A 17,211-nucleotide genomic window follows, 5' to 3' on the forward strand; every position below is an offset into this window, starting at 1 on the left:
CAAAGGGAGTGTCAAACTGATTTTTAAAAAGCCTTTTCTAAGGACTGTTTACTAGATTCAGTTTGCTCTCATCAGATAACCACTACCCTCTCCAGCACTTCTGCTCTGAGCACCCTGATGAGTCACGTCACTCTATTTCTTCTTTTTTGTTGTGGTTATTTTTGTGTTTTTGTGTGGGGGGGTTTTGTTTGTTTGTTTTTGGTACCAGGGATCGAACTTGGGACTTTTTGCTTGCGAGGCAGGCAGTTGGAACCACGGAGCTAAATCCCCGGCCCACCTGTTTCCTCTTAAGTGTGATCTGTATGGCCCTAGAAGGGATGGTGAGAACACTTGTATACAGTGGGCCTGGGGTAGCAGAGCCAAGTGTGCGGAGCTTGTCATGTTCAACATAAGCAGGTGTGCATTCCAGGGAACTTACTGGCTGCTTCTGGCTCTGAATAAGACGCAGTACAATGATTTCACTTCAGGCTTCTCATACATTTCACAGAGAGAATCCCTGGATATCCTGAAATAATTGCTGGGAATTCAGTGTCCTGTTTGTGGAAGAGGCCTTTGTTAACATAGCTGTTGGTCAAGGCAATGCTTTGTCAAAGGGATAGAAGCTACAATGGAAATTTACAGCAATTTAAGATCTGTCATTCATACAATGAAATTACACATATTCTATAAAAAACAGTTTTAATTGTATCAAATGTGACTATTTCCTACTTTAAATGCCTGCATTTATTTGCCTTTATTGGTGACTCATAATATGTGCATTTGAGCTGCCCAAATTCAACCAGTAAAAGCTGTTGACTGTTTCTTCTAAGTTGCTAGGTTGCTCAGGCTGGGTTTAAATTTATTTATTTATTTATTTATTTATTTATTTATTTATTTATTTATTTTTACCGGGGATCGAACTTGGGTCCTTGCACTTTCGAGGCAGGCAGCAGAACCACTAAACTAAATCCCCAGCCCTGGGTTTAAACTTTTGATTCTCCTATCTAATCCCAGAGTGCTGGGATTGTAAATGTGTGCCACCACACCCAACTTCAATGGCATATGATTTGTACTAAGATTCCAACAGACCAATTCTTCATCTGGTGTTTAACCAACAGTGTTATGTTTTAATGCTGAAATAAAAATAGCTAAATTTGATTTACTTAGAGACTGTGTGGTGATCTCCAACATAGTACCTTCTTAAGAGAATTTTAACATCAATTTTGACTCCAAGTGATTTCTGCTATGCATGCATATGATGTGATTCCACATGGGTACATGGTAGTGTTCCAAGCCTGTCCTGAATTCTAGTAACAGGAATTTATTCCCATCAGGACATGTTTGGATATGCTTCCAGATAGTTTATTGGTATGAAATTTCAATTAAAGTTTTGGAAGAGATAGCAGGACATAGCAGGAGCCAAAGGCTCATCCCTCCATTTGCTAAGATTGAGGAAGAGGTAGCATCATTCTATCACTAGAACAGAGGACTACTGCTAGTTCCTATTCAGCTAAAAGGATATTTTATTGGCTACTGTTTAATTTAGCATTACATTTTCTAATCCATCACAAGGATGTAATTGCTCATATTGAAAGATATGTGTACCAGATGTATTTCCTGGAGCACTATTTGTTTATCAGAAATGGATATTTATCATAATTGAGGGTAGTTGTAAACAAAGCTCATATGAGGACCCTTAATTATGGTACATCCATACAATGGAGTATATTACAGCTGTGAAAAGAATATATATTACCGTGGAAGATTTCTAGTATATATTGGTAATAATTTTAAGATTTAAAAGTCAACACAATGAAAAAACTTGATTATATATCATGTTGGTGGCTTATCCTTTCAGGGAGAAAATAGTTGAAGTGATTTTAAAATATGGGAGTTGACAAAGATCCCAAGTAAGTTATTCCTTAGAACAAAAGGAACTGCAGAAAGCTCCACAAAAAAGCAAAACAAAAAACCTTCAAATGTTTATAACATTTGTGTTGTTGAAATTTTTGCTATTATTATTCAGAGACTATTATATATGTCACATGGGGTAAAACAGGTGAACAACTATGTAGGCATTTTTGGAAATGGACTTTTGATTCAAAAAAGATATAGATATGCAATAAGTCAGATCAAATGAAAGCTCTGTGTCCTGAATTAGAATTAGAATTGAAAATGTTAGTATAAAAGCAATGTTTTACCTATTTGTGCATGCATCCATGCATCCATGCATCCATGCATCCATTTTTAATCTAGCTTTGTTCCCTGAGGAGACCCAGAAAACAGTAAGCAAACTATTAGCAGCGAGCATTCCTGACACAGACGATGATCTCCTAAGAAACAGAGCTGCTTAGAGAAATACCTGTTCCAAATCTGGGTAAAAAAAAAAAAAAGAAAAAGAAACCAAGATAGACTTTTAACATGTTGTCCAACCTAAAAACAAGAGCACAATTGAAGTCCATCACGTTGCATCAAAAGGAGTTAGGAGTCAACTTGCAGGGGCTGCTATTTCATTAGCAATAAAATAATAACTGCAGTGAAAGGAAGCACATTAATTCTATGCATTTAAAGTTTATGAGAAAATAAGTTTCCTGAAAAAATTTGTCAGTGACAAATCCTGAGAAAAGGTCAAAAGCAGCAGTGTGACCATAGCAAGAGCAGCCACAAGGCAGCAGAGCAGGGACCAGGGCTTAGTACTTGTGTAGCAGCAGCAGTAGCAGCAGCAGCAGGAATCATGCATGGGGCTCAGGTGCACAGTGCCAGGCCTGTGAGAGAAATACCAAGACAGGTGTGGGTGAGACAGTCCAGGGTTGACAGATGGGCCCTGCAAGCCTTGGGCAGCTCCACCATTTTGTTTACCTCCGTGCTGTCTCCTTTATGATTCCATGACCTGGGAAATTACATATTACTATAGAAAATTATAATCAAATCTTCATTATGAAAATCAGTTTTACTAAATGACAGAATATCTTTTGGCTTTTATTTCAAGTTGAAAATGTGTCTACAAACTAAGATGCTTTGCAGCCAACTCAGTGGGATTTGTATCTGCAGAGAGGTTTTCTTTTGCAGCATAAACTCTACCAGTAATTGCTCCTCACTCCTGCTCTCCAAAGAGCTAGCTAACAAAGTGACTCCACTCTGTTTGGCTTTAACTCCCCTGTAGATACTATCACATCCTTCTGTGGAAGGTATGTCTGACTAGCGACCAGGGCTCAGTTTGCTTAGCTTGTGAGGCCTGATGTTTTTCCTAACTGGGGTGCTATGATTGAATTTATACATTTTTGTGACTGCAGGCTTATTTCCCATTTTTTTCAGAATTAAAGAAACCATTAGAAATGCCGGGCATGGTGGCTCATGCCTATAATCCCAGCCCTTTGGAAGCCGAGGCAGGACCATCACTGTGAGTAGCCTGAGCTACCTAGTGAGTTCAAGGCCAGCCTGAACTACATGAAATAATAAACTTCCTCTTTATCTTTTGATTTAATCTACAGTGGTTATAAAAAATAACAGCTGTGCAGAGAGGTAAAAATGAATCAACTTCTAGTCAACATTAGATCCCAACAAAAGCCTAGAATGCAAGAAATTGAAAACTTTGGGGCAAACACTTTGGTAAGCCTAGCCCTCATCTTCCCTAGTCCATGATGATCCTCTTAGCTATCTAGTCTCACATATAATCCACCCTATTTATCTGCAGTTTCTATATTCATGGATCCAACCAACTGTGATTTAAAAATATTTGCAAAAAAAAATATTGTCTCCACTGATCATGTATAGCCTTTTTCCTTGTCATTTTTCCATAAACACAATAGTATAATAACTATTTTCATAGCTCTCACATTTGTCTCAGTTACTTTCTCATTGCTGGGACAAAATACCCGAAACTCACAAGTTAAAGGGGGAAAGGTTTATTTTAGTTCATAGTTTTTAGTGGTTTCAGTCCATACTTGGCTGGCTCCAAGGCAGGTGGCATGGCAGAGGGCACGACAGAGGAGAAACAGTTCATAGTGTGGCAGGTGGGAGGCAGCAAGACTTCCTTCTTCTTTCCATTTTTATTCCATCCAGACTATAACCCTATTGGTTGGTGCCACTTGAACCCAGGCTGGGTCTTCCCTTTTCAGTAAGTTCATCATCCACTAAACCAAATAGTGGAGTGATTCTGTATCACACACCCATGATCCAGTCACTCCCAAAAGCCACACTATGAGCTCATGAGCCTTTAGGGTGACATTTAGGTATAAGCCACAACAACATTGTATTAGATATTATAAGTAATCTAGAGATGACTGAATGTATATGGGAGGAAGTAGGTTATATGCAAATACTCTGACATTTGTATAAAGGACTTGAGCATTAGAGGATTTTGGTCATGCAAGGGGTCCTGTTACCAATCTGCTGAGCACACTGAAGCACAACTGTACCAATAAATGCAAACCTACCTTCTCTTTCCCCCTTTCTTCAGCAGTCCCAATGAAACACCTTCAACACCTGGCCTCAGCTCAGACCAAAGTAGGAGGGAATTGAATATTGACAAAAGGAAAATTGAATATTGACAAAATATTTCTTTTCTTATCTAGAGAAATATAACATGCATGAAACAAAAATATATATTTGTTATTTGATATACTTAATTTAACCTATATCTAGTGGTATGCTTAATTACTATATTAGCACCTGAGTCTAAAACAAGGTTCTAGAATATTCTGGCATACATGTTTGATTCTGTGAAAGGTATCTGGGAACTGAATGGCTCATTTCCCCTGCTAAGCTGCAGGAATGTACATGGCTTTCTGATGCCTCCACATAGTTCATATTTAAACAAGATCTCAAGAGATTGATGAAGTAGTTGCCCCTTCGGAAAGCTCTGTAAGATAGATAATTTATGAGAATGTTTGTATAAGAAAAAGGATGAACAGTTGGAGAGGAGAGGCCAGGAAAACATTTGGAGGGGAGTACAGGGCTTATAATTGTTAGAATAGTGTCAAGTTACGTAGAGTGAGAAGTAGAATTTACTGGCTAGAATAAAGACATCCAATCTGTGTAGTTAGGAAAAGGATACTTTGGAAGTGCTAATTGGCAACTAACCTTAAACTCATGATTAGTATCTCTAATTTAAATGGCAACTTGGATCTGAGGAATGATTGAGCAGAACACATTGGTAAATTTTTGAATGAGTATACACATTTCTAAGTGAGAAGTAGTGCCTTTTAAAAGATGTGAGAAATCTCCTTAGTTTCTGTAATGGAATCTGGGGTAAATGGGCTAAAGAAGGTGGAAGAATCTACATAGAGCCCAAAGAGTCAGGACTTGAGGCAGGTAAGTAGCAAGAGAAGGGTTCAGAGTGCTGTATGCAGGGAAAAGAAGTATTCCGAGAGAGACACCATATGAGGCAAAAGAAATTTTTTTGTTCGAAGGGAAAAAGAAAGTGGGATGAAAAATAGATTGCTGCCATAGAAAGAATGATTGCTGGGTGTAGAAAAGGTGTGGGGCAACTTCTTGAAATGCAAAACAGAGCAGAAAGTTGTGATTCACAAAATCTTTGTGGCTCACAGAACCTAATGACTGTGTTTAGGATTTGTGGGGATTATGGGAATGACTTTCCATAAGAATGTTTGTTTTGGTGTTCACCTTCCTGATGGCAGTTTGGCTCACAAATGTGTCTTTTAGCAACTGGTAGTTTCTTCCTGAGTGTCAATTTCTTGGCTTTGGGGAGGCACACCTCTCCTTCAAAAGTAGGGGAAGCTGGGAAAGCAGGCAGATTAAAACAGAGGGAAAACAACCTGCCTTGACGCACATACTGGAGAGTCACTGATGCTTTTTCAATGCAGAGAATGAGCAACATATTCAAATGTACATGTTAGAAAACCCAACTGGCAGCAATAGTGATGGCAGATTGAAGGGGAGGAGAACTGTGTTAGTGTTCACCAGAGAAATACTTAATAAGGATTTACAAGGTAGGCTTACAATGGCTGCCTGCAGAGTCAGGTGTGGAAGAGTGCAAAAGCCCTGTCTGCGTGCTGGGGCTGCAAAGCATCCAATCAGAAATTGAAGGCCTGCAGCTCACTTCGGTATCCTATGGGAGTCCATACCAATAGGCCAAAGAATCTGGAAACCGGCAGATGGATGTCCCAGGTGTAGACAAAGATGGGAGCTTCTCTGCAGAAACAGAAATAAACCTTCCTTCCTTCTCCTTTTTATTCCATTCATGCCACAAGCCTATTGGTTGTTGCCACTCACACCCAGGGTGGATCTTTCCTCTTCAGTAAGTCCCTTCAGCCATACCCAGAACTCTGCTAAGCCAATCAGCTGGTTGTTTCTTATTCAAATTGACAGAACAGGTAACTATCACGAGAACCTACAGTGAGACACCATCTAGAAACCCTGTTTGCTAGAAAATACTAGTTACAAAGACACCAAGGTGGAGACAGTTGAGCAGCATGGGCTCAGTCCCCCAAGAGATACAATGTCTTGGCAGGTATTGTGCAACCAGAGTACTGAGTGTCAGGAGACAGCAGATGGAAGCCCATGAGCTGGAGCTGGAGCTTGCAGTTTCTGCACTTCAAGAAGGGCCTAGCTGCTATTCAGAAGAGCTTCATTTAACTAAATCAGCCCCAACAAGGATGATGCCTCTTTTTGGATAACTCAGAATTGGCTGAGATGGAACTGTAATTTTTGTCTTCATAATCCCCTCATGGCAGCATTTAGATGAGCATTTGATTGCATAGTTGGGATAAGGTGTGAGTATGCTACAGAATGGCTACTGCCTCTCTCCATCCTCCAACTATCAAGAGAGAACATCTCCTGATACACAGAAACATATTAGAGCAATCTGGGGAATGTGGTTTGGACTAACCAAGATGACACATCATGAAACTATCACACTGCCATTCTAAGGTAATTTTCAGGTGGAGGATATCATTCTTAAGATTCTTAAATTTGAAAAAATAACATATCACCTCTAGCTTTTCACTAGTTGCTTCTGTTTCACATACTTTGAATAGAATTTTCAGTCTCCTAAATATCTGGTACCATTTCATGGCCTCAAATTCTTTGCTAAACTGGTCATTCATGTAGTGTATAATTTTCTTTTTTTTTTTACATTTGTAATTGATAGGCCTTTATTTGGCAAAGGTGAATTTTGATTAATTATTTTATTTATTTATTTATTTTTATTAAATTCTTTTATTGGTACATTGTAGGTATACAACACAATTACATTTCTCATTGGGAATTGTACCTTTACATAATGCATCTTGGTTCTTATTTTTTCCCCATTCCTAGCCCTCCCTTCACCCCCTCCACCCTTCCCTATTTACAAAGACTTTGTTTCTATTTTTTCCATTTCTCATCATTTTTCCTTTCCCTTCTTTCCTTTCCCCTGCCCCTCCCACTACCCCTACCCCTTTGGACCTTTTCTTCCTATTTTACATTTTCGATTATTCATTCTAATCATTGATACATTTTAGGTATACAATATAATGACATTCATCATTGGAAATTTGCACCTTTACATAGTCTCTCCTGGTTCTTACTTTTCACCCTTGCCCAGCCCTCCCTTCAACCCCTCCATTCCTCCCTATTTACAAAGATTTTGTTCCCATTTTTCCATTTTCACATATTAATCCCATTCCCTTCTATCCTTTACTCTAGCCCTTCCACTTCCTTCCCCTTTGCCCCTTTTCTTCCTATTTCACATGACCTATTATACATTTAGTCCTTATTTACACTTTCAGTTTCTCACACCAGAGAAACTATTTGGTATTTACACATGTGTGTCCTATTTATTTCACTGAAGAGTATTGCCTCAATGTGCATCCACTTAGCTATAAATGTCTCTAATTTCTCATTTTTTATGGCTGAGTAGTAGTCCATTTTATAAAATAACCCCATATTTTCTTTATCCAGTCTCCAGTTGATGGACATTTGGGCTGTTTCCAAGTTTTAGCTATTACAAACTGTGCTGCTATGAACATGGGCGCACATATATCACTGTGATATGATTCTTTTAATTCTTTGGGGCAGATTCCCAGCAGTGGAATAGCGAGATCAAATGGGACTTCCAGTCCTAGTTCTTTGAGGTATCTCCATACTGATTTCCACAGTGGTTGCATCAGTTTACACTCCCACCAGCAGGGGAGCAGGGTTCCTCTTTCCCCACAGCCCTGCCAGCATTGGTTATTGGTTGATTTCATGATAGCAGCCATTCTTCCTGGAGTGAAGTGGAATCTCAGCGTTGCTTTCATTTGCATCTCTCGAATGACCAGTGATGTTGAACATTTTTTCATGTATTTATTTGCTGTTTCTACTTCTTTGTGTGAGAAATGTCTGTTCATTTCAGATGCCCATTTTCGGATTGGGTCTTTAAATTTGGGAGATCTGATCTTTTTAAGTTCTTTATAGATTCAAGATAGTAGACCTTTGTCTGAGGAACAGCAGGTGAAGATTTTTTCCCACATTGTGGATTGTCTCTTCACACTGCTGGTGGTTTCTCTTGCTGTGCAGAAGCCTTTGAATAAGAAGAGATCCCACTTGTTGATTGTTTGTGCTAGTTCACGGGCAACTGAGGTTTTGTTCATGAAATTTTTCCTACACCGATGTCTTCAAGGGTTCTACCTAACCTCTGTTCCAACTGGTTCAGAGTTTCTATTTTAATATTTAGATCCTTAATCAATTTTGATTTTAGTTTAGTGCATGGTGAGAGATACAGGTCTAGTTTTAATCTTTGGCAAGTTGAAGCCCAATTTTTCCAGCACCATTGATTAAAGAGGCTATCTTTCCTCCAGTGAGGGTGTTTGGCTCCTTTGTCGAAGATGAGATGGCTGAGTGTGTCTGGTGTTGTTTTTGCATCTTCTAATCTGTTCCACTGGTCCTCAATTCTGTTTCTTTGCCAATACCATGCTGTTTTTATCACAGTAGCTTTGTAGTAGAGTAGCAGGTTGGGGCTTGTGATACCCCCTGCCATGTCTCTGTTACCTAGAATTGCTTTTGCTATTCTGGGCCTCTTCTTGTTCCAAACGAATTTTTGGATTGTTTTCTCAAGGTCTATGAGGTATGCTGCTGGGATCTCAATTGGAATTGCATTAAATCTATATAGCAGTTTTGGAAGTATGGCCATTTTCAGTATATTAATCCTTCCTACCCAGGAGCGGGGGATGTCTGTCCATTTCCTGATATCATCTTCAATCTCTCTTTTCAGAGTGCCATAGTTTTCAGAGAAGAGGTCTTTGATTTCTTTCATTCAGATGATTCCTAGGTATTTCAGGTTTTTGGATGCTATTGTGAAAGGAATTATTTGCCCTATTTCTCTCTCAGTGAGTCTGTCATTGGTGTAGAGGAAAGCTATTGATGTTTGTGTGTTGACCTTGTAACCAGCTACTTGACTGAATTTGGTTATTAAGTCTAGAAGACTTTTGGTGGAGTTCTTGGGGTCTTCTATATAGAGTATCATGTCATCTGCAAATAATGACAGTTTGACTTCTTCATTTCCTATCTTTATTTCTTTTATTTCTTTCTCTTGTCTAATTGCCATGGCTAATGTTTCCAGAACTATATTGAACAAGAGTGGTGATAGTGGACATCCTTGTCTTGTTCCTGATTTGAGTGTGAAGGATTTCATTTTTTGACCATTTAGTATGATATTGGCTGTTGGTTTTTCATAGATGGCTTCTATCAGTTTGAGGTAGAGACCATCTATTCCAATTTTTTGTAGGGTTTTTATCATAAATGCATGTTGGATTTTGTCAAATGCTTTTTCTGCATCTATGGCGATAATCATATGGTTTTTGTCCTTGGCTCTATTGATATAGTGTATTACATTGATTGATTTCCATATATTGAACCATCCCTGCATCCCTGGGATGAATCCCACTTGATCAGGGTGTATGATCTTCTTGATGATCTTCTGCATTCTGTTTGCCATTATCTTATTAAGGATTTTTGCATCTATGTTCATTAGTGAGATTGGCCTATAGTTCTCTTTTTCAGTTGGATCTTTCTGTGCTTTGGGGATCAAGGTGATGCTTGCTTCCAGGAATGAATTTGGGAGTATTGCTTCCCTTTCAATTTCATTGAAGAGTTTAAACAGTAGTGGCAGCAGTTCCTCTCTAAATGTCTTGTAGAATTCAGCAGTGAAGCCATCAGGGCCGGGCTTTTCTTAGTTGATAAGTTTTAAATTACATTTTCAATTTCATTGGTTGATATTGGGTTGTTCAGAATTTTTAGGTCTTCTTCGTTCAACTTTGGTAATTCATATGCATCTAGGAATCTGTCCATTTCTTCTGTGTTGTCCATGTTATTGGCGTATAGGTTCTGGAAGTAGGTATTGATGATCCTGTGGATTTCTGCTGGGTCTGTTGTCATTTCACCCTTTTCATTCCTAATTGCATGGATTTGGGCCTTTTCTTTCCTTTTTCTGACAAGGTTGGCTAAAGTTTTGTCAATTTTGTTGATTCTTTTGAAGAAGTAACTCTTGGCTTCATTGATTTTTTGTATCATTCTCTTAGTCTCCATTGCATTGATTTCTCCTCTGATCTTTATCATTTCCTCCCTTGTAGGAGCTTTGGGGTTGTCCTGCTCTTCTTTTTCTAGAAGCTTGAGGTTCAACATCAGGTTGTTTAATTGGGCACTCTCTGTTTTCCTAATATGTGTATTCACTGTTATGAATTTCCCTCGTAAGACTGCTTTCATTGTGTCCCATAGATTCCGATATGTTGTATTGTCATTGTCATTTAATTGAAGGAACTGTCTGATTTCTTTAATTTCCTCTGTGACCCATTGGTTATTCAGAAGTGTGTTTCAATTTCCATGTGTTTATGAAATTTTTGGAGTTTCTTTTGCTATGGATCTCCAATTTCATCGCACTATGGTCTGATAATATACAGGGGATAACTTCAATTCCTTTGCACTTACTTAAACATGTTCTATGTATGAGTATGTCGTCTGTTTTGGAGAATGACCCATGTGCAGCTGAGAAGAATGTGTATTCTGATTTTGTGGGGTGGAAGGCTCTGTAAACATCTGTTAAGTTCATTTGTTCAAGGGTTCAATTGAGTTCTAGTATTTCATTACTTATTTTTTGTCTAGTTGATCTATCTATTTGTGATAGTGGGGTGTTAAGGTCTCCCACTACAATTGTATTAGTGCATATATGACTTTTCATGTCCATTAGTATTTTTTTTATATAGTTGGGTGCACTGTTGTTTGGTGCATAGATATTTATGATTGTCATCTCTTCCTCTTGGATTCTTCCCTTTACAAGGATGTAGTGTCCTTCTTCGTCTCTCTTAATCAGTGTTGGTTTGAAATCTACTTGATCTGAAAAGAGGATAGCTACTCCTGCTTTTTTGGGGGGGGTTCCTGTCGCATGGAGTATTGTTTTCCACCCTTTAACTTTCAGTCTATGAGTTTCCTTTTGAATTAAGTTTGTTTCTTGTATGCAGCATATTGTTGGATTTTGCTTCTTGACCCAGTCTGCCAGTCTATTTCTTTTGATTGGTGAATTGAGACTATTAACGTTGATGGTTATAACTGAAACGTACTGACTGGTCATTGCCATGACTTTTTCTTTTTGTTGGATTCTCCCCCTTTCCATTTGATTTCTTATCATGCCAGATGGGTTCATTCTGCTTTGCTTCCTGGGGTTGTGATCCTCAATGTCTGTTCCTAGGATATTGTGTAAAATTCTTTGGAGTGCTGGTTTGGTATTCACAAAGTTCCTAAGGTGCTCTTTGTCATGAAAGTATCTTATTTCTCCATCCATTTTGAAAGATAGTTTTTCAGGGTACATCAATCTGGGTTGGAGGCTGTTTTCTTTTAGGGCTTGAAATATATCAGTCCAAGCTCTTCTTCCCTTGATGGTTTGTGTTGAGAAGTCTGCTGTGATTCTGATGGGCTTTCCTTTGTATGTGATTTGTTTCTTTTCTCTGCTTGTAGAACTTTGTTCTTCTGTTGAGTTTCTGGAAACTTAACAATTATATGCCTATGTATAGATTTTTTTTGATCAAGGCTATTTGGAGTCCTATATGCTTCACTTTTCTGTATGCCAAGCTCTTTTCCCCTGCTTGGGAATTTTTCTGCCATTATTTCTGTGAAGAGATTTTTTATGTCATCTCCACTCTCTCCTGTTTCTTCGTTGAGTCCAATCAGTCTTATGTTATTCTTCTTTGCATCATCTAGCAGCTGCTGGATTGATTTCTCATGTTCCCTTATAATTTTGAAGCAATTTTTCTTTTCCTGGTCACTAATTGCAATCTTATCTTCTCTATCTGAAATTCTGTCCTCACATTGGCTCATTCTGCTGTGTAGACTTTCAGTGGAGTTTTTCATGTCCTGGAAATCTATTTGCATCTGTTTTATGGATTCCATTTGTTTCCTATGTTGGGATTCCATCATGTTCCTGAGCTCCTCTCTAGATTTATTAATCATGTCTTGCACTAGGGGCACAATTTCTCCTGTTATCTGAGAAATTATTTCTGATTTCATTTTTTCCAGATCCCCTTTTGTTGCCAGTTCAGTGGGTCCAGGTGGTTGAGTATCAGAGTGTTCCATCTCATTTCCCTTTGGGGTTGCTGTAGGTGATCTGGAAGTCTGGTTTTGAGACTTATTTATGTGTTTTCTCATTTCGACTGGGGCGGGGGGCTGTTAGTGCCTGCACGGATTACCTCCTCTGAGCTAGGACAGGTGGGACAGGGGCCGGGAGCAGCGGTAGGAATGGTGACCCAAAAGCCCTTTCCTGTGGGCTGGGAGCAGCGGGAAGGATGGTGGCCAGGAAGCCCCTTCCTCTGGACCAGGAGCAGTGGGATGGCTGCTCAGAAGCCCCTACCTCTGGGCTGGGAGCAGCAGGACTCAGTACTTGGTCTGGTGGTCTGGTGTCCTCTGCGTCTTTGTAGTGTGGAACCAGGTGGCTGTCTGTCTGCAGCGGGGTGATTTGGCGTATTCTGTGTGACTGGAGACCTTGGTAGGTTGTGGGCAGACCTGCCTCTCTGCAGTGGGCTGATTCGGCGTGTTCTGATGTTTTGTATAATTTTCTTTGGTTCATCTAGTTTTTATTAGTGTCTTCTGCAAACTCACAAATTGTTTTGTTTATTAAGTCTATTATCTGTTTAGTTATATTCTCTTATATTTAGTTTAGTTATATTCTCTTTGACCTCTCCAATCATGATATTCATCTATTTTTTAATCTTGTCTTTTATCATTTTGATTAATTCAGCTGTGTGACTTTTGTTTTTTTTTGGTACCAGGGACCTAACTCAGGATCTTGTGCTTAAGAGATCTGTGTGACTTTTGATTTTCCTACTTCTTTTTTTTTTAATTTATTTTTATTTTTTATTTTTTTGGTACCGGAGATCGAACTCGGGTCCTTGTGCTTGCACAGCAGGCGACGATTTTCCTACTTCTTGATGCCCCAAGGATCACTGCTTTGGGATTTTAGAGGCATTTTCTTGCCTTGTTTTTTCATGTTTCTGTTATCTTACTTTATTTACTTGCACATGCACGTGTGTGTGTGAGGGGATGTTGAGATTTGAGGTGTTTATAGTAGAAAGACTTTGTTGCTAGTGTGGAGATCTTTTTAGTTCATGTCTACTTTTCAGTGATGCCCTCTGAGTGTGACTCACTATAGTCCTTTGGCTCCATCCCAAGATCTGACCATTTCTCTTTATTTGGTAGGAGAGGATGCAGTGTAACTGCCCCAGCACCAAGTTCTCCAGAAATAAGGGTGCATTATTGTTGATAATACAAAGGCAATCCAGATATTGGCATATGGAGAAAATCTATTAATAGCAACAATGATGCCACCCTGGCAATAATAACTACATCAGCAATATAAGAGAATCAAAGACAAATTAGTGACATACCATAAGAACCAATAATATAGTACTCTTAATCATAGAAAAGTGATCCATAATTATTATAAACACTAAGGCATGCTGAATGTTGACATACAGTAAATATCTACTAAATGCAACTATACCTTCCCTATCCATCCACAACAATAGCGTAGAGTTAACTAACTATCTAAAGATTAATAGAGTTTGGTGGTTATATTAGTAAAGATAGAGGGGGTGGGGAACAGGAGAATGCAAGAAGAAAAAATATGCAACAGAAATTGAGAAGTAGGAGACAAAGACAAAGGATCCTGTTAAGAAGTAAAAGGAAATTAATAGAATTAGATAAAGGTAGAAGAAAAGAACAAATAAGAAAAAGAAGAAAGAAAAAAGAACAATAAAAAAGGAAAAATAAAAGGAAAAAAGAAAGAGAAAAAATGGAAAATGGACACCCCCCCCCCAAAAAAGGTGAAAAAAAGTGAAATGAATCTAGACTTTTTTTTCTGTATATTTGAGTAAATGTTTCCTTTCTAGGGTTCACGGTTTTGGAATCCAGTAAGCCATGCTCTTCTCCTAGCTTTAGGCCTGTGGGTCTGAGAGGTGTCCTACCACTACCACCAGAGGCCCCTCTGCCCATTCACCCTGGGGCCCTGACAACTGTCCAAGCTGAGGTATGTCCTTCCTCATATTGGTAGATGAGGCAAGCAATCAGACCTCTGATATGTGCTGGATGTAGGCAGCCAGGGAAGGGTGCAAGTAGACCACTGGACTTAATGCCTGCACTTTCAGATCCAGTCACCACTGAAAGCCACATGTGTGGAGCCTGAGCTCGCAAGAGAGGTAGGGCCCATGTCCTTCCCACCCTGAGCTTAAATTTTTCAGGGGGTCTAGGTCTAGCCTGCTCCCTGTCTGCAACTGTCTAACTGTCTCAAGTGGCTATCTTTCTTCCCATCACTATGGGACAGCAACATTGGGAACCCTGAAGAAATTTTTGTAGTTTTTCCATGATTCAGTCTGAAATCAACCCCTTCCAAAAATGGCACCTGATTAAATATTTCTGGCAATGTGATGAGCACTGCACTGATTCCTTTTCCAACTGTTGCCTGCTGTTGAAGGAGTTACTTTTAGAGTAAAATCTCATGTTGTCTTTGCAATTTATAATAGCTGTGGGCTTTCTTGGGGGTAGTGCTCTGGCCCAGTCTGCTGTTTTTCTATGAAGCTTCCAATCCTGGGGGCTTACTTTGTGTCTGCAGAGATAAGTTCCCCTCCCTGGGAGCATGGGTGAGCTTCCAGAAAGCTTTTCTCTTTTTCTCTACTTTGTGCTGTTTTTCAAACTTCTCTGTAGCTTCTGATCTTGTCAATTATCTCCCAAGTCCCAGGGTTCTACTTCTTTTCTAGTCTTTGTCAAGTTGTTATTTTCCAGATGTCTGGATTTGAGGTTCTGGAAGGTGGTATTTTGCTGCTTATCTTTACTCTGCCATTTTTTTCTGACTTTACCAAGTGTTTACTGAGCATCCACTAATATGCCAGGCACTATTCAAGGGACAGGGAACAAATGAAGAACTTTTGTGGTTAATTTTTCAATGTCTTTATCAGGCTCATGTATAACCTAGATAGAAATATGTTTGAAAATGAGATATTTTAGTTTTCTACAGAAAAATCAGAAGATTAACTGAAGGAAAGCACAAAAATATTGCTCTGATGCTGCTAGTCTATGTTTTTCTCTCATAAAGGCAGTTATGTTCATTACTCCTTCCTAGACATTGCCGGTCAGACATTTTTAAAACATTACAAATATATCCAAAAAAGGAAAAACGATAATGTGGTGTGTTAGTTGGCTTTCCATCATTGTGACAAAATACTCAAGATAACTTATACAGAGGAAAGTTTCACTTTGGCTCATGGTTTAAAAGTTTTAGTCTATGGCCATTTGCCATTGTGAGACCTGTAGCAACATCTGTCATGGCAGTTCAAGGAGAGAAAGCCACTCACTTCACAGCAGCCAGGAAGCAAAAGCGAGAACTAGGAAGGGCCAGAGTTCCACTGTCCCCTTTAAGGGCACCACCTCCAATCACCTAACTTCTTTATATTAGGACTCACCTACTGGAGTCTCTACCACCTCCCGCTGGCACAATGGACTTAGAACCAAGTTTTCAATACACAAGCTTTTGGGAGACATTCAAGTGCCAAAATATAGCATAGAGATAACAATACCCACAAACCCAGGAATGCTGTGAGACTTGACTATCAAGTTTCCCTCTCAGCTTCAAGAATGGAATTTTTCAAGAGTGTGTAATTGCTTTTAGAAGAAGCCTTACCTTATACGTATGTAGACTGAAATATGTATAGATAAAATACCATGACATCTGGAATTTTCTTCAAAATAATCTCAGCGAGAGAAACTGGAATGATACAGACAAAAAAGAATTAGCTGGAAGATAATTATTAAAGCTAGGTGATAAATACATGATATTCCTAATCTGTCTACTTTATATATGTTTGAAAATAGCTACAATAAACACTTTTTAAATAGCCATATAATATAAAGTATATCTCATGACTTTTATCCATGTTTCAATCAGAATGCAAGTAACAGTAAGTTCAGTTTACTGGATAAGAACGCTTTCCAATTTATTGGTCCGGATAAACAAACAATTAAAAAAATCAAAATCAATGGTCTTTCTAACAGTATTTTGTGTATGACAGCATTGAGGGTGATGTTCTTAAGAATTAATTAAGAAGAAGAGGGAGAGAATTAAAGAAATGAAAAACTGTGACATCTCAACTGTTTTAACTAATTTGAGAAGAAAATAAACAAATGTGCTTCATGAGCCAAGTTGAACATTTGGTGTCCATGAGGAAATGAAAACACTCTGTGGATTGGGTTTGTAGATACAGGACAAACAATACACTTACCAAATGGAAAATTGGGACTGTGGTTGTCACACTGCATGTTTTGTAAGTGCTCTCACTTGGTGCACTCACAGACCATATGTTTAGAAACAGTATTTATGTCGTGTGCTTCCATAAACATGGAGTATATGAAGAATTGTGGTTTAAGAGAGAGTGAGTACAAAGCAGCACATAGCTAAGTGGAAATTTTAAATTATAGTCAATTTGATGTCTTCAACATCTGTGCGTCTGATCCTTTGCTTGCATTCAAAATATATTTTGGGTGCTTACTATGCTGCAGGCACGGTGAGAGCTGGTAAAAGAAGAAATAAAGTAAGCAAAATCCCTGCTTTCATGAAGCTTATATTCTAATGGAAAAAGTCAGGAAATAAACATAGTAAGTTAAGGATAAGTGTTGTAAAACAAAAACAGAACAGGAAATAAGGAGTATGGAAGTCAGGCTAGGGGAGGTATGCTGTAATTTAAAAAAAAAAAAAATCAGAGAAAAGCTCAGTAAAGA

This window comes from Heterocephalus glaber, unplaced genomic scaffold (assembly GCF_053883595.1).
Source record: "Heterocephalus glaber isolate CG9 unplaced genomic scaffold, H.glaber_assembly_v1.0 deba00000896, whole genome shotgun sequence".
Lineage (NCBI taxonomy): Eukaryota > Metazoa > Chordata > Mammalia > Rodentia > Bathyergidae > Heterocephalus > Heterocephalus glaber.